We start from the raw sequence: 18,675 nt of genomic DNA, 5'->3' as shown, positions 1-18,675 counted from the left end.
AATCTCAGCATAGTTTGACCGATAAATAAAAAAGGAGACCCTCTAAATTGCGCCAACTACATAGGCATCAGTCTCCTTAACATTGCATACAAGATCCTTTCTGCCGCATTATGTGAACGTCTGAAGCTGTTTGTCAACAACCTGACCTTTTTTGGATTAATACAGGAAGGTCTACTATCGACCAAATATTCACACTACATTTTAAAGGCACGTATGACAGCATCCATAGGGAAGATCTCTACAGAGCAATGTCTAGTTTTGGCATCTCTGTCAAACTTATCCGTTTGTGCAGAATGACGATGGAGAATGCACGCTGCTCTATCAAGATCGGAAAAGATCTCACCGATGCATTTGATGTCAAAAAAGGTTTTAGGCGATGCACTGTCATACGACTTCTTCAACTTTCTGGAAAGAATTGTGAAAAACTCAACCGTCAACACTAGAGGCACAATCTTCCAAAAGTCCATCCAATTACTCGGATACGCAGATGATATTGACATAATTGGAAGATCAAAGTGTGATGTCAGTGGAGCGTTTTTGAGCATTGCGACGGAAGCGAAGAAGATGGGCTTAGTGGTCAATGAGGGCAAGACCAAGTATATGCTGTCATCAAAAAAGGACACTGAACGACGACGTCTTGGACAAAACGTCACCATGGACAGCTATAACTTTGAGGTAGTTAAGGACTTTGTCTACCTAGGCACCGCTATTAATACAGACAACGACACCAGCGCTGAAATCAAACGAAGAATAACTCTTGCAAATCGCTGCTTCTTAAGACTTAGAAGGCAATTGAGAAGTAAAGTCCTCTCTCGAGCATCTAAAATCACCATCTATAAGACACTCATCATCCCATTCTCATTTATGGCGCTCAGGCCTGGACCCTGTCAAAGAATGATGAGAGCGTCTTAGGATGCTTTGAGAGAAAAATTCTTCGGGTGATTTTTGGTCCCGTACGCATAGATGGAGAATGGAGGAAAAGATATAACGATGAACTGTAAGGGCTGTACAGCGACACTGACCTAGTTAGCAGAATTAAAGTCCAACGGCTTAGATGGCTAGGTCATGTAGAGCGGATGGACATCAACGCTCCAGCCCGGAAGGTCTTCGAATCCAATCTCGAGGGACGGCGCGGCGCAATAGAGGAAGACAGCGACTTAGGTGGCGCACCCAGGTGGGATAGGACCTCAACCAACTTGGCGTGCGAAACTGGAGACAGCTAGCTAGGGATCGAGCTGGATGGAGACGCATGTTGGTTGAGGCCCAGGTCCGCCTACTTTAAGCATGTAAGTAAAGAAATTTAAATGATATTTTGATGTTGATTATATTATTACTAAAAAGTATTTTTGTTTGTTATTGTAGTATTATTAGTTGCAGGAGTATTGTTGATAATAAAGAAATAAATTAGTTGAAGCAACAATTCGTAGAGAACTAGGGCCTAATGACTTACATACAGCTATCAACCATTGCTGTGTGCAAGCCTTTCAGGGATTAGGTGGAATCCGAACGGCAAATTTGAAACCGCACTTTTCACGACAAGAATTTATCTTGGAGTATTTTTCAATTCCTCACAAGAGGCAATACCCGGAAAAAAAACTTAAGGTGGCAAAGACTGGGATATAAGACCAAGACCTACAGGGTTATTGTTACTCTAAATATAAGTAAGGATTTTAAGAAGATGTTCAATCGACAGATCTATTTAATCTTCTTGGGCATAACTTTCTTGTTGGCGGAGACTTCAATCCGAAACACACCCATTGGGGTTCAAGCCTTATATCAACAAAAGGCAGAAGACTTTTCCAAGCAGGCCGTAAATACAATTGCGAATTCTATTCCTCCAGGTCGCCAACTTACTGGCCTTCCGATACTAATACCAGACATTATTGACTTTTTCGTAGCTAAATTAATTAAACGAAATCACATTAGTGTCGAAGGTAATTATGACCTGTCATTAGATCATACTCCAGTGATTCTATCACTAATTAAATCGGAAGTACTAGAAAAAAGTAATCCAAAGCTTGTAAATAAGAAAACAAACTGGAATGATTTTAGATAAAGGCTTTTAAGTTTTATAAATTCAAGATCTCCTATGGATACAATCGAGCAAATTGACCATGAAGTGGAACAATTTATTGCTGATGTGCAACAGGCCGCTGAAGAAAGTACTCCAACATTTTCTAATAGAAGACAAAATGAAATTAAATATCCTTTAGAGATAAGAGAGTTGATAATAGATTTCCAGATGATAAAACCACGTTTAACCGTATAAGCAACAATCTTAAAAACAAATTTACAGATTCAAAAATGATTCACTCAGTACATTCCTAAGGAATTTAAAGACTGATACTTCAACCGATTTTTCGCTATATACAAAACGAAACTCGCCCTTGAAATCTCAAGATGGGAAATGGATCGGTAACCCGATCCGATGTTGATAAGATGAAAGTGAAATACCAACTGTAAGACTTAAAGAAATAAAAAGTATGTGTTTACATTAACTACAAAATAAAAAAATCACCAGGTTACGATTTAACTACTGCTCAGGTTACGAAAGAAATGCCATTGAAAGCCTTCATAAAAGTCCAATATTGCCTTAAGCAACGGTATGTCCCGCACCATTGGAAAATTGCTGACGTAATTGTCATACCAAAGCAAGGTAAACCACCGACGGCTTACAGACCAATATCGCTTATACCAATTATGGCACAAGTTTTTGAAAAACTGCTTCTGAAGAGACTTAAAAAATCAGTCATTGTTATGATTTTTCAACATTCATTCATTTATATTGATGAGATCAATTGTCAAATAATTGAAGCAGTTAATTATCATATAGACGAATACATTCATCATTTATATGAAGGATTTTTGAACAATTAGTTCCTCATATTTATGAATACATTCATCATATTGACGAATGTATTCATCACATTAGTGAATTCGTTCATGATATTTATATTAAATTTTATTAAATTGAATAGATGAAATTGAGAAATGCACTCATTATATAAAATTAATCGAATTTATGATCATCAACAGTCATTTAGGCCCATCATGAATTCCAACGTCATCGGAATACCGAAAAAACTGTTACCAAATACGATTATAGTGAAAAATCTCATTAAATTTTGCATTGCCAACGGATTTCGTAGTACGATTTATTTTTATATACATAAATTGTTCATCTTATTGATGAAATCAATCATCATCGAATGAATGAACATCAATATTACAAATTTAATAATAATATGAAAGACATTTTTTTCATCAGATTGATGAAATTTTGTAAAATTGAAAACTCTTCATCATATTAATGATTGAATTTATCAATGTTGTAAGAAAAGTTTTCAAAAACATTCATCATATTTATGGACACTGTTATTTATATGTTGTATATATTAAAACTCGAGCCAATTGAAAGTTTTTTGGAGACTTTGAACACTATTTATGTAGGGATAATAATTTTTCTTTTTTTAATTAATTATGAATTAATTTGAATGAACAGCACTGTATTATAAGCAAATCTTGTTAAAAGTCTATAAATACTCGTCAAAGCAATAGATCTTTAATTAAAAAATATTAAAAAATTATAGAAACAGGTTATGCATAGAAGGTACCTATAATTTAAACAACGGACATCTAAACTTTATGACATGATGCTCAAAAACATATACAAGACCACAAAATGACTCATTGTTCTAATTTAAAAAAAATAATAAAAACAACAAAAATAAAACCCAAACCCAACATCAGAGAGAGCCTCACATAATAAGATCTACTTCAACCTATTTCAAGACTCTCTTCTCGACCATTGGATTGGCACAATCTATATGGAAGTTTGTACATATAAAAGAATCCCAATACTTATCCACAAACGGGTATATGTAGCTCACAGCTCTTAGCTCTTAGCCTTCGCGTAGCACATTGCCACTTCGTCTTAAAGGAATAACAAAACAAAAGTGAAAGAGGTTTCTAGAGCTATATCTAGTGTAAGAATAGGTAATAATAAAAGTGTGGTGGAGGCGAAATACAAGACAAAGCTTAAGGCCATACCAGAAATAATAATGTTTAACAAAAACTACAACAAAAATAACTAAAAAAAAAAAGACAAAAAGGGCGGAGTGGTGATGATGGCGATTATTTGGAGACAAACCAGATTTTGGTTATGGCTCCCTCATTTGACGTTTTGTTATTTTTAGTTTTACTAAGTATAAAATTTACTTTTATAGGGTATGTTTTTTTGTTGTTTTTTTATTTTATATTATTTTTTTAATCTATAAGCAGAACATTTAATTTTATAAGGTTTCCTTCTAAAATAAGAGTAAAACGTAGTTAAGTCTTATTAATATTCACGGGTATTTTTTAAAGAGGTATAGAATTTTATGTTGGCAACACTATGTTAACTATGACGGCCATTTTGTGACAGCTGTCACGTGATTTATTTTTAGTTTTGTTTGGCATTTTAACATAAATAGAATAAAAGAATAGAATCATGGTTCCGTTCGATACATGAGTTTTGTTAAACAATGAAGCTCACCTTTGGAATGGTTAGGATAATGAACAAAATTTCCATATTTGGAGCGATGATAATCCTCAAGTGTGTTTTCAAAAGGGGTTAGGAGAGGTGTGTACCTTGAACAACTGAAAATTAGTTTCTCATTTCCGTCTTCTCAATCATTTTAGCGTGTTCCAAGTGGAACTTTTGGGGATGAAAGAAGTCTTGTCCTGGCTCAAGGAAAACGTGATATCAACATTTGATATCAGTATTTTCTCAGATGGTCAGTTTGGGATCAAACCTCTGGACTCTGTCTCCACAAATTCTATAACAGTCAATAACTGTCGATCATATCAAATGGATATGAAAAAACAGTTTAATAAAACTATTGCTAGTGCAAAACGCTATGAAGAAGGCAAACATCAGCTAAAATAACATCACCACGCGTCAGGTCACAAAAAACCAACTGGTCTACACTAGATTTAAAGCGACCAAGAATCAAGATGCTTGCCATCTTCTAAGCAGATTGCATATAAGCTTGATAATCGGTGTCATAAACGGGCACTGTCTAATAGGAAAGAAAGCTACGCTCCCAGGAGTATTAAATGAAGAAGCTGTATGGGAGGAAGCAGTTCTTCACCTTCCTTTGAGAGAAGAATTCTTCTATAACAATCTACACGATCTCAATCATATTTACACAATCAGTCTCTCACATTTTGTAAGTGACTCAAACCGATTTTATTGAGCTTAAAAGAATGCCTCAAGATTCATGTGGTAGGAGATTTCATTTTATAGTTTACAATGACTTTTTTAAGTAAAAGTAACAATGGAACTCGTCTCAAATTACGTGCTGTCAAAAATAATTTGTTTCGAGTTGATCGATGATCGACAATCCTCGATTGTATTAAGTTACGTCCTGGCACCCCTGTTCTAAGTGCGTCCTACTCCATCACGGACAGCTATTTTAACCTAACCTAACAATGTTGAGACACTGTTACATCCACAAAAACGGAATGCTTAGAGTACTTAATGGTTGGAGTACTTGGTTCGTTCTTCCTTGAAAACGATGCTGGCCAAAAAGCTACAGTCAATGATAGTCACTATACCACACTTTTAGGAGCTTTGTTTTCAACAAAGACTGTATAACATGTCTCTTGTGCCACAATTGATTTGTTGAAGGTGTCGTTGGGTAAGCGCCTAGTTTTACGGTATGGACCTGTGAGTTGACCTCCAAGACCGTACTATCAACGAAGCTTGACTATTTGAAATAGCGGCCACTTGACTGTGACTCTATTTTAAGCCGGTAAGCCTAAAACGATTGATTGAAGGACAACATTCGCCGAGTTATTGCCAATATACGACCACAAATGTTGGAAGAAGTCATCGAAATTTGGACCCAACCATAAGATTAAGTATGAGGTGTGTTCAAAAAGTCCCCGGAATTTTTAAATTTTTGCGGGTCTGGAGAGTCCGAAGGTCAAAATTTATTTTGTATTGTATGATGCAATTTTCAGCTATATTCAACGGTTACTTTGTCTGTGGTTGTTGCTAAGTTTCGACGTGTTTTTAGGAGCTCGACGATTTTTGCTTGCTTAAACAATGTTTGACCAACAAAACAATCGCGTGAAAATCGCTCAGGAGCTGTTAATTGATGTCCAAGTTTGCTTAAAAGGGCCATAACTGGTAATGAAACATGGGTGTACGGTTATGATATCGAAACCAAAGCACAATTGTCAACATGGAAGCATTCAACGTCACCAACGAAAAAAGCACGTCGAGTTCGATGAAATGTGAAGGTTTTGCTTATTGTTTTCTTCGATTATAATGGCACAATGCATCAAGAGTTGTTACCACAAGGTAAGACCTTGAAGTTATGCTGCGTTTGCGTGAAGCAATTCGAAAAAAAAACGCTCAGATTTATGGAAAATAATTCATGGCTTTTGCACTACGATAACGCACCTACTCACTCTTCTTTGCTTGTTCGTAATTTCTTGGCCAAAAACAATACCGTAATTATGTCCCAACCTCCATATTCACTAGATATGGCTCCGTATGACTTTTTCATGTTTTTAAAGTTGAAGAGACTCATGAAAGGACGGCCCGGCCAGCGTTCTTCCTCCATTGAATAAAAAGGGGACAATATTGATGTAAACGAATAAATAAATATTTTTTTCAAAAACCGAAAATTCCGGGTACTTTTTGAACACACCTCGTATGAGACAACCGTGACGGTAAAATTCCAGATTATATTTTTAATAAAGTACATTTTAAAGTTATTTTCAGGGATTGATGGGAACTACAGTTTATATGCCGAATCCAGAACAATGTGGAAGCATTGTTCAGGCGCCAGTCTTTTCAAGCTGATTTGTCACACCAAACTAAATAAAATTAATTTAACAGCTGACAAAATGGCCTACAGTTAAAATAATAATGCGAACTTAAAGTTGTATTCTTCTACGTCGTCGTTATTAGTAGCTAGCAACTCCTTACGCAAAGACTTATTAATCACAGTTCATAGCCTTTGCCAGTCAAAAATCAAACCAAACATAAAAACATTGGAGAAGAAAAGGTTTTTAATGAACATCAAGACCGAAATGCATTAATTCTTCTTATTAACCACGCTTTGGAGGTGAAAGAGCATCAATGCGTTGTTGAAGCATGTGTCGTTCGATATTTAGTAAAGTATAGTTTTTATTTGCCAATTATCAAAAAATCACATCTTTAAAAGTGACAGCTGTCAAAATAGAGGGCTTTTATAACTAAAACATTTAATGCATTATATGAATTAATAGATATATACAATTTCTGTCGAAATAAAATTAGTTGTTAGTCAATGTTTATCAAAGAGCTCTAATTCACAATAAGCCAACCTAATTTATTCATTAGTTGATTTATAGGGTATTGTTTTGTTTAATTCACTTTTAAAACTTTATAGTTTATTCTTTGAATTTTTAATTCCATTCAGATTGATAGCAAAATGTTGTATATTGTATTTTGTATAGAGATACTGTTGGTTCGTGGTCTCACGGATTGAATTACCAGAAATAAAAACAGCTCAATCCTAAACGTGATGATTAGATCATTTGCGCTTGTCGGCAAAACCACTTTTCCTATATCAAAGATTGCGAGAGGAAGCTGGAAGGTTTATAAAGAAGGCGAGGTTTTTCAATTGAACTTTATATATATATTTGTGGTTTTCTTTGTTTTTATTTTTCCTCCTTCTATTGGGGTTTTCAGTTTACAGTAAAACATCCTCCAAAATACAACTATGTATATTGTATACTTTTGTGACATTTAGATGGATGTAGTTTACGCCACATTTTTAGCCAATAGTGATACTTGCACAACAAGGTACAATAATATATAACATAAATCTAGTTTGAAATAGAATTTTATAGGATTGGCAAAAATAGATAAATATGGTGACATTTGTAAATTAATACTCAAAAGTTTGTTTTTGTATCGATTGAAAATACAAAATAAATAAAAGGATAAATTTATTTGTATATGGATAAGATTTGTCCACTTTATTAATTCGGTTGAAATATTGATTGATGCATCTGAGGGTCTAAATTTATTTTGTCATTGTTATTGATATAGTATTTATTTATATTTGTCAAATAAATTTTAATATTTTTAAAGACTCACCTGCAAAACGATGAAATTTAAATCTGCAAAAATAAAAACAAAAAATCAGTTTTAATTCAAGGAAATTTGACATTCTGTTCATGGAAAATAAAGCAAATTTAAATTAATGAAAATGAATAATTAACAAGAAGAATATTTTATAACATTGACAGGAATTCGTAGATTGAGTTATTTTCTGTCATTTGATAGAACTGTCAAATCTTATTTAAAGGGTATTGCTGTTTTAGAGTTTAAGAATGTTTTTACTTTCATTTTATAAGTTTAAGTAGGAAATATGAAGTTTCATAATTTTAAATAAATGGTTTTTTTTTCAATTAAAGTGGGTAAATTTTGGCGCCCCGTGGCGGCCATTTTGTTTTAGTGACATCTGTCAATTCTTTTGTTTATTATTCAGTTGTTCATGCCAAATCATAATGACAAGTTTCACGATTGAACAGCACGTTCAAATGATATAACTTTATTATCAAAATGAGTGTTCGTTAACGCAAACGTTGCGCGCATTGTGCCCATTTTACGGTGGTGGCCCTTCAACACCCGTACCACCAAGGAACGCAAGACCGGCGGAGAGCATCGCCGCGGTCCGTGGAAGTGTACAGCACAACCCGAGGCAGTCTATTTCTCGCCGTGCACATAAACTCGGCCTTTCACAGACTTGAAAGTGGCGAATTTCGGAATTTTAGCTTACACTCGTACTAGATCCAACTCAAAGTTCACAACCATAGACAACCCCGTTAATTCGCTGACTTGGTTTCGAATTGTTTGTGAAGAGGACCCCAATTTTATCCAAAAAATCATTTTTAGTGACGAGGCGCATTTTTGGATGAATGGCAAGCAAAATTGCTGAATATGGGACAACACCAATCCACGTACACCAGGTGCATTCTTAAAAATAGTACCGTTTGGTGTGGATTTTGGGCCGACGACGGCGCGCGTAGTTGGTCCGTACTTTTTTAAAAAACGACGTTAGTGAGGCGGTCACCGCCGTCAACAGCGAGTGCAACATAACGATCATAATTAATTTCTTATTTCTTATGGTTCATATTGAACCATATGGACCTAGAAGCCATGCGGTTCCAGCATGACGACCGGCGGCGCGACGGGGCTACGTGCCACACAGCAAATTTGACGGTAAGGTTATCTCTCGCAGGGGTGATGCGGATTGGCCACCAAACTTTTTCCTGTGGGGTTTCTTGAAGTCCAGATCTATGCAAAAAAGAGGCTGGGATGCGACCCACACTGATAACTTCCCATCCCGTCTGTCGATTTGTCTTGCTTAAAAGTTTGTCTATATGTACTCGTATCAATTTTTACCAAATTTGCGTACTATTTTTTATGAAAAAAACGGTCTGTTGGATTTTTATATAAAAATAACTAAATATCGAAGTAAATTTTTACGAAGTTTTAGTATTGTATTTTTTTTATAGTTTTATTTTTTTTAAACTGTCCATTCGATTGTTTTCAAAATTTTATCGAATGTTGAAAACAATAGTTCTTATAAGATAAAATTGGTTTGAAGCCAATATTTCAAATATTTGAAAAGATTATTGAGTCGAAAATCAATTCTAACTAACTTTTGTTAAATTTTTTTTAGGTTTTTAATTGTTTGTACAAAAACTGTCAATTTAATTTTTTTCCAAAAATTTACTGAATGTTAACAACAATATTTTTGAAAGATAAAAGTAGTTTAAAGCTAATATCTTCAATTTTTGAAACGATATTTGAGTCGAAAATCAATGTTTACCAACTTTTATACATTTTTTTTAGGTTTTTATTTTTTGTAAAAAAAACTGTCAATTCGATTTTCTCAAAATTTGTGCTAATGTTGAAAATAATATTTCTTATAAGTAAAAATTAATTAGAAGCTATTGTCTCAAATTTTTGAAAAGATATTTGAGTCGAAAATCTTTTTTTACCAACTTTTGTTAATTTTTTTCGGTTTTTATTTTTTTGTAAAAAAAACTGTCAATTCGATTTTTTTTCAAAATTTTACTGAATGTTGACAACAATATATTTCGAAAGATAAAAGTAATTAAAAGCCAATATCTCAAAGTTTTGAAAAGATATTTGAGTCTAAAATCAATTTTTACCAACTTTTATTAATTTTTTTTAGGTTTTATTTTTTGTAAAAAAAACTGTCAATTCGATTTTTCTCAACATTTTTCAGAATATTGAAAACAATATTCCTTATAAGATAAAATAATTTTGAAGCCTAAATTTCAAGTTTTTGAATCGATATTCAATTTTTACCAACTTTGAGTAATGTTTTTTTTTTTTTGATTTTTATTTTTTATAAAAAAAACAAAACAAATTTTTTTCAAAATTTTCTCAGATGTCAAAAACATTATTCTTCGTTGCACAAAATTGTTTTGGAGATGAAATCATATGTTGTAAAATTTTGGAGGTGACAAATTTTTTGTCAGTTTTTTTGATTTATAAAAAAAACCGTTAAATGGATTTTTTTCAAAAAATATACTTCATTGATATCACGTTACAATATATTATGTATATAAAATTAAACTCGAGTCTCTAGCTTCATTGGATTATGAGATATTTAGGGTTAACCAAAAATTTCACATTTTTTTTAAGCTGCTATGGTTAAAAAAAAAAACACCCACGCAATTTTCTTCAGAGGCCTTTCAGCATCTTTCTGCCTTATTATCTGTATAACAAAATTTATTTGAAATCGAAATCTCTTCTGGTTCTTGAGCTATGGACGACGAAAAAAACGTAGCGAACGTACGGACTTACGAACGTACGTCTAAAATCTTTTATTTAGACTTTAGGGACCTTGAAACGTCGAGAAATGTCAAAATTTTCAATTTGACAAATCGGACCCATTACAATAACTTCCTATGGGAAGTTAATAAACCTCAATCGATCGATGCCCTAAAGGTGAACATAACACAAGTCTTGGCTCAAATAGATCCTTGATGAGATCGGAATGTGAACAGTTGTTTCGAAGAAATCACTGATGCGGTTAGGAAGATGAATAAACTGTTACATCTAGGAGGATTTCAGTTGCAAGAGGTAATTTTTAACATTCCTGGAGTTTTAGTTTAATCTTGATAATCAAAATAGTGCTAAAGATGTATTCAACTGTTTTTTCCAAAAACAAATTCGGCGTTTATCAGAAATTTGTTTAGAACGGTTGAAACAAAGCAAGAGGTCGTCTATTTTAATATTAAATACAAAGTTAGTGATAGGTGGTTTTCCAGAAATTAAAAGAAACGTTTACAGAAGTTTAAGAGATGTGCCAAGTACACGAGGAGATTACAAGCCGGACAGAATCGATGGCTATAATTCCAGACCAAGACAACGAATGTCAGAGATGTGGTTATTGTCCAGCTAAATCTATTAAAATGCAATAAATTTGGTTGTTTGGGTCATTTTGCAAAAAAAAAAGGTAACCGAAGTCTGACAAGCGAAAGAATCTTTTTTATGATGAGTTGGGCTCTCATCAAATATAAGAAGCGAATGGATCTCACCTATTGTATCAGTCTTTAAGGAGGATGGAAATATTCGTTTGTGCAGTCTCCCACTTTACACTTTCGACACTCTCATGACCAAACTGAAAGGAGTTCAGTATCTGAAGAATACTTAATAGCAACTAGAGTTGGCTTAAGATAGCCGAAAGATAACTACATTCATAACCCATAAAACATAAAGGAATATTTCGATCCATAAAAGCTGATAATGGTCGGTAGTTCGTAAATTGTATATTCAAGAGCTATTTTGAGGAGAACAACATTGAAATGATAACTTCAACACTTTACTGGCCAGAGATCAATAGTTAATTTGAAAATATGAATAAAACTCTTTAAAAGCGATTGTAAATAGCTCATGGAAAAGGGGTAAAGGAATCTATTAAAGATTCAAAAGCAAGAGACTTAGACAAGAAAAATAAACAAAAAGGAAAAGATAGAGAAGATAGAGGATTGTGGCACAAAAGAAAGGTATGTTTCCATCGGCTATAAAGTCTTGATGTGTAACCTTACTCCCCAAAACTAATAAACAACATTGGATGCAACTGATTTCAAGGTGGATTTAAAGGCTAATTTCAAACTCTAGGTATAATTATCAACAAAAATGTATCGCTGGTTGTTTTATTAAGTTTGTATGGTGAATTTACATTTATCAGCGGTAAAGAAAAATCAGTTATTGACCTATGCGCAACGTTTGGAGAATGGGGCAATGTAAGAAGAGATTTTATGGTGCTATTGGCCACTTTTTCGGCTCACTTGCCAATTGTTGTTGAAACAGACTTCGAAGAACGAAAACAACAAAGTGTTTCAGACAATTTTCAGAAACTAAAATGGATGCAGAACAAAGCTGATCGGTACATAGCTCTTCTAAATCACAACTTTGATCATCTACCACACCAGTTAACAGCCACAATAGAAAAAATTGAAAACAATATAATAAGATTAGTTTATGCTTCGGTACCAGCAGGGAACCACACTTTTGTTCATTTTATTCCTAGAAACAAATGGTTTAAATATTTAAAGCTCTTTAGAGCAACAAATTCTGACTATAATAAAAATACGTACCTAATAATAAGCTACAACAAAAACCTTGCACACCAGCTACAGCTAAGTACAAATCCAAAGGAATTTTGGCAAAACGTTCGTGAAGTTAGAGGGTGGCGGCAAAGTATGAATATAACTCTCGAAGCTCAGACTCTAGAAGCTCATTTTAAAACTCTGTTGTCGACTGAAGAGAATCTTCATACTTTCGGCTTTACGTTATAGAAGACGTGTGTTTCCGACCTGGACTGCTCAATATCGCTAAGTGAATTGGAAATGAAAAACTACAAAGCACCTGGAAGCGATGGAATACCAGTAGAGCTTTTCAAAAATTCAACCAATATGTTAAAGATCTACATTCTGGATATTTGTGTTCCTTCAAATTTTACTAAAGCCCTCATTTTCACAATAGTTAAGAAAGGAGATCCTAATTGATCGAAATCTTCAAACGAGAACTACAGGAGAATATCCATTCTCAACTCGCTTAGAAAGATATTTACGAGAGTTCTTTACTAAAGATTATTTAGCTTGACTGAAAGAACTAATCTTCTCAGCATATTTCAAGCTGGCTTCCGCTCTGGGTTCACCACTATGGATCACATATTTGCATTGACTAGCTTAGCTAGAAATCAGATTGAAAAAAAAAACAAAAAACTTTATGTCTGTTTTGTTGATTTCAAAGCTGCATTCGACACAGTAAACAGACAGGCTTTGCTCTCAAATATGGGAATATCACGACATTTTTTGATGCAGTATTTTCATTTTCTGAAATTCTCAAACGCAGCTATATGGGATCGATCTAAACTGAGTGGTTCGAAACAACGGCAGGCGTTCCACAAGGATGCATTTTGAGCCCTCTGATATTCACTCTGTTTATCGATGATATTCCTGATATTCTAACGGGTGGCGTAATCTTTGCGGGAACTCTCATCAAAGTTTTCCTCTATGCTATCGATTTGATATTTCACTGCAACTTCAAATTGATAAATTAAAGTCGTACTGTCAAACATGGGATCTGAAAATTAACGTTCAAAAAACAAAAGAAATGATATTTGAAAACAGATAATGTATAGAAGAGCTCCTGAAGAACCCTGGATAATTAGTAGCGAACGGATTGAATGTGTACGTGAATTTAAGTATCTAGGAGTTCTGTTTACAAATAACTTAAACTTTTCCAAGCACGCAAAGAAAAAAAGCAGTGAAGCTACTTTTTTTTGCAAATCCCGTTCGTCAAAATTCAAGGTTTTTAATGATACCGTCAAGACCTGTATGTGCTACGGGATAGAAGCATTTGGAGTTTCTCCGTTCGAAGAGTTCAAGTTGGTCCAAAGGCATTTTCTTAAACGCATTTTTCGTTTGCCGAATTCCATGCCGACCTACGCGATTCAGGATTATCACCAATCTATATGAGAAACCTTAAGGCTACTTCAGACTATTATACGAGAGTGATGAGAAGATTTTACTGCGACTATCATCTCAAGAATAGATGACGCAATATTCGATCAATACTTGAACATAGCATCACCGTCTTCTTCTAGAAACATTTATAGTAAACTCAATCACCTACGGAACAAAGCTTTTTTAATATTAAAAACTCAGCCGTTTAATAAGTACAGTTTTTAAAGCAAGGGTGGAAATTCTCAACCTTAATTTCATCCCCCATAGAGTTGATTTGCAGCAAATTTGTAAGCTGTGTAACAGAATACAACTAGAAGATGTTTACCATTTTATAGCTGTGTGCCCAATTTCGCAAGAAATTAGGCGATTGTATTTCGAAGAAAGTTTTTTTGTCTACCGTAATGGTTTCTAAAATAACCCGTATGCTCTACAATGCTTTTTTCTTTTAAATCATTAAAATAATTACTTTTTGTGTTTCAAATGAATATTGATTTTTTTATTTATGTTTCAGATCATTAAAATTGTATCCAAAACAAATCAAAACTAATAATAATATTAAGTTTTACCGAAATTGAAAAGTTAATGATCCTATATGTGAATTAGCAGATCCCGATAAATATTGATACAAATGTTATGTCAAAATTTGTGTTTCGTGTGTAAGGACCTTAAGTAATTCGTTTTTTCGCTCTACTGCCATCTGCCACTTTTGAAAAAAAAACCCTGTTACATATATATAGTATTATTACTTTAAGAGTTTTCAAATCAAAGCAGCTTTTCTGCTTCTATTTCAGTAATCTTTCATTTCTTCAGTAAATAAAAAAATCAATTAAATCTTACACAATAATTACTCATAATTTTGTTCATAAATCTTTCAAATATGACATCATTCCATCATATAATTATGTGCTCCTCAAAGCAATGAAACCTTAAGCTTTAAAAAAAATAAAACGTAACCCTTTGTGTTTTCACCATTATTATTACCAAAAAAGAAAGCTCAAAAGCGTAGCACTCAATCAACTGACTATGACTACTGTCGTCTTACACGAAATTCCATCAAAGCGTCATTATAATGGCTGCCTTGCCGCAGCATACTTCAAGCTCACCCACCAAGAAATAGTAATTGGGGCGGAAATTTTGTTCATTCCAAAGAGAGAGAAAGAGATGCAAAATAAAAGAAGAAGATGTAATCCTCTTCATTTTTTCTTGAAATTTATATTTTTTTTTTTAATTTTGTTCTCCTTTCTTTTTTATAGGGTGTTTTTTTCGTGTTTTCTTTTTTAGCATTGTTAAATATTTTCCCTCTATTGAACATTGGTAGTAATTTTCTTTTGTATTTAATTCAACCTGGTTTCGAATTTCATTCATCCACGATTCACCCTCACCTGTTTTATTTTTGTTTTACAGCGAAAGACTTTAATAATAGAAAAGGTAATAGCGCACAACTAGGTTGTGTTAACTTGTTATAATGCCGCTTAAAAGTTACACACTTGGTTGACTTAAATGTGAAAATTCTATTAGAACTGTTGCAATGTGGGATAGTTTTGGAAAGAAATAAGTGGTATAATTTGGTTGCTCATTGTTTTGCCATTTCCATCAGTTTAATGTCAAACTTACTCAAAATCAGAATAAGAGGTTTCTTCAAGCGACGAAACTGTGACTTTCTGTTCTTATGAGCAGTCCCTTCCTTTATTTAGATAATTAGGAATAACCTACAGTCTTTATATGATGATTGGTCGACCCGCAACAGGATTAAACTTATCTTGACACAACTAAAGTAACACAAGTCCAAAACCTAGGATTGATCTTTAATAAAAGACTAACTTACGATGCAATTTTGCCAATCAAGCGGAGCTTTAATGAAAAATAAAAGTCTTGCGATTACAACAAAATTGGTATCATATGAAAGGAAATAAATTAAAGCTCATTGCTTTTCTTGTGTTAAGTTGATAACAGCGTGGTGAAGTAAATTATAAGCTGTGCTTTTTTAAATAATTTTATTTATTTTTATAGATATTGTAGACATTTTCTGGGTTAGAAATTGTTTTGTACTAGCAAATAAAAAAATAAAAAATCGTATAAGAAATAGCCTTTAAAGTGATTTTTTTTTGTGTTTCTTAATTTTGGGAAGTGTTTTAAAATTGTATCCTCATATATCCTTCGAGTTATTGTGCTTAAAATGTTTGTTGGTATATTCTGTGCTAGAAATCGTTTACTTTTCTTCCTTCTGTTTGCTGACGCCATACAAAATTGTTCTTCCATTGACTTGCTGCAAAATGAAGAATTCGGCAATATTTGATATATGGAGAGCCTCTACAAAAAAGGATCGCAATCAAAAAATTTGTATATACGTTATGCAAGAATTCGCTCTGCGGACACAGACAATATCCCTAGAGTGCTAGAGTAGTAAAATACTGCAAAGGTGGGATCGAAGTAGGTGTAACATTGAAAAATTTACAAATGCAAATGAGGTATGGTTAAATAAGTAAGCAAAGCTAGCAGAAAGATTCGTTGAAAATGTTCTTTCAACCAGCTCAATTGGAAAAAAAAGAACACCTGAAAAATCATTCGAAGAATGCAATTTAAAAGTTTAAAAATGTAAGTTCCAAGAATGGGTTCTTTTCAAAGAACGACGAACATCAAAAAGTCTAGATTAAGTCGAGAAAATAAGAACAGCTAAAGAAGAGCTAAAGAAGCCCTTGTGCTTATTGTGATTACTTAGTGCAAGAAGCAAAAATAGAGTGTATAGAGTGTTACCCTGAAGAAGAAGCATTTCCTGTCAGTGATGTTTCTGCGCAAATACAATTAGAAACATTACTAGATTTAACAGTCAAGCGGATCATTAAAGTTAAAATGATCTTGTATTTAAAATCCTTTAATACGCATATTGGAATTCTGCGACTTATATCAAAGTGGGGGTGTGATTTGAGTTCTGCTCAAAGCAGATATAAAATGAACATGAACGATGCAGAATAAAATGACAAAATACTCTTTTCGGTAACTTTTGTTCCACTTCGGTTGGTTGACGATTTCTCTAAAAAAATGTGTCAACAATCGGTGTCAACAAGGAAAAAAATCCTACAAACCCAATTTCGGCAACGAATGGGGCTTTAAATTGATATGCCAAAGCAAATTGCTGGAAACACCAATGCGATGGCAACACTGCCAGAACATTTTTCAAAAACCCTGAACTAACAGGTCTGAATCTTGATTTAATCAATCACTTCCGCTTGAATTGACATAGTGCCTCAAGCAATTGATGCTGAAAAGTTTGGATTATACGCTAACGAAACAAAGGATATCTATCTCCAAAACTATTCCTGGGTTTACATACCACCTTCTATGCATAAAATCCTTATGCACTCGAAAGATATTATTGAGGCTTGCATTTTACCTCTTGGTCAGTTGTCTGAAGAAGCCCAATAAACAGATTTTTACTTTCCTCTGATCCTTACCTATCAAGCCGAAGTATAAAGTTTAGTAAAAAAAAAAGAAGTATACTAGCTCTAGAATGTATTGCATTGCTAAAAACAGAAGATTCGTAAACATCAAGCTCAGATGGAGAAAATGAAACTTTCATACATATCATGTTTTAGAAAGAATAAGTATTGTATAAACTGTACATTGATATTACTAAGTGTGTCCGTTTCCATCATGGACAATATTAAATTACGAAAAAGCTGACATTTTAAGGAACAGAAGAAGGGATTCAAAAATGTGGGACCAAATAAATATTAGGTAAGATTTTTTGGCATATCCGCAGTGAAGTATGGTTTTACACGTATTACAATTACAAACTCTTTACTGGAGATAAAAGTAAAAGTAGGATCCAACTGCGGATAGAATATTGACGTCTGTTCGAGTATCGAATATACATTTTAGTACAATTTATAACTTTTGTGTATCTCGAAGGTGGGTTCGTAGAGTATGAAAGGTATTTTGTTGTTTGGAATTTTTAATTGATCAGAAAGAGTTTTACGAGTATGTTTGCCGCACTTCTTGTTTCATGTTTTATCTGGTAAAGATTTCCACATTCGTGTAGTGCGACTAAAAATAGAATCTCTGTACTTTACAGTACGACTGAAATTTGTCTCAAGGGTAAACTGATGGGCATTCCTAAAAGAACGAGTATTACGGTTGAATTGTTAGAGGGGAGGAATGCAACTGGCTATTTCATTAGTGCATTGCTTATGGAAGTAGCGGTAAAATAATGAGAGATATAAAACCTTGCGACGACGGTGCTCGAGAGATGCAAAAGTTTCAGTTAGACAACGGCCACCTATCATTTTTAGAGTTCTCTTTTGAATTCTGTCCAAGAGACTCAAGTGGGTTATAGAAGCACCTGCCTAAATATGGGAATTGTACTCAAGATTTGGACGAATATAGGCTTTGTAAATTATAGATCAGAAGGTGTAAAAAACTTCTTGCATCGTCGGAGAAAATCTAAACACTTAGCAGCATTTTCACCAATTGCACCTCTTTCATTTACACGCTTACAAGGTGCAATTGACTCAAGAACTAAAGCCTTTTAACCATTTCAAGCATGAAGAAATGGCAAAATTGGATGATCAATTTTAGAATAAAATCATCTGTGGTGAGTCACATTTTCACTTCAGT

General features: G+C 33.7%; 1 protein-coding gene across 3 annotated transcripts in view; it reads right to left on the bottom strand.

Annotated features, from left to right (window-relative positions):
- The window catches only part of LOC129942285 (solute carrier organic anion transporter family member 5A1), a 208,825-nt gene that overhangs the window by 146,174 nt on the left and 43,976 nt on the right, over positions 1-18,675 (bottom strand). For all 3 annotated transcript variants that reach the window (XM_056051153.1, XM_056051152.1, XM_056051154.1), the window contains one exon: positions 8,141-8,163. The gene's annotated coding sequence lies outside the window, so the exon portion shown is untranslated. The remainder of the gene's footprint in view (positions 1-8,140; positions 8,164-18,675) is intronic.

The sequence above is a fragment of the Eupeodes corollae genome, chromosome 1 (assembly GCF_945859685.1).
Source record: "Eupeodes corollae chromosome 1, idEupCoro1.1, whole genome shotgun sequence".
Taxonomy (NCBI): Eukaryota; Metazoa; Arthropoda; class Insecta; order Diptera; family Syrphidae; genus Eupeodes; species Eupeodes corollae.
This window is presented reverse-complemented; position numbering and strand designations above follow the sequence as displayed.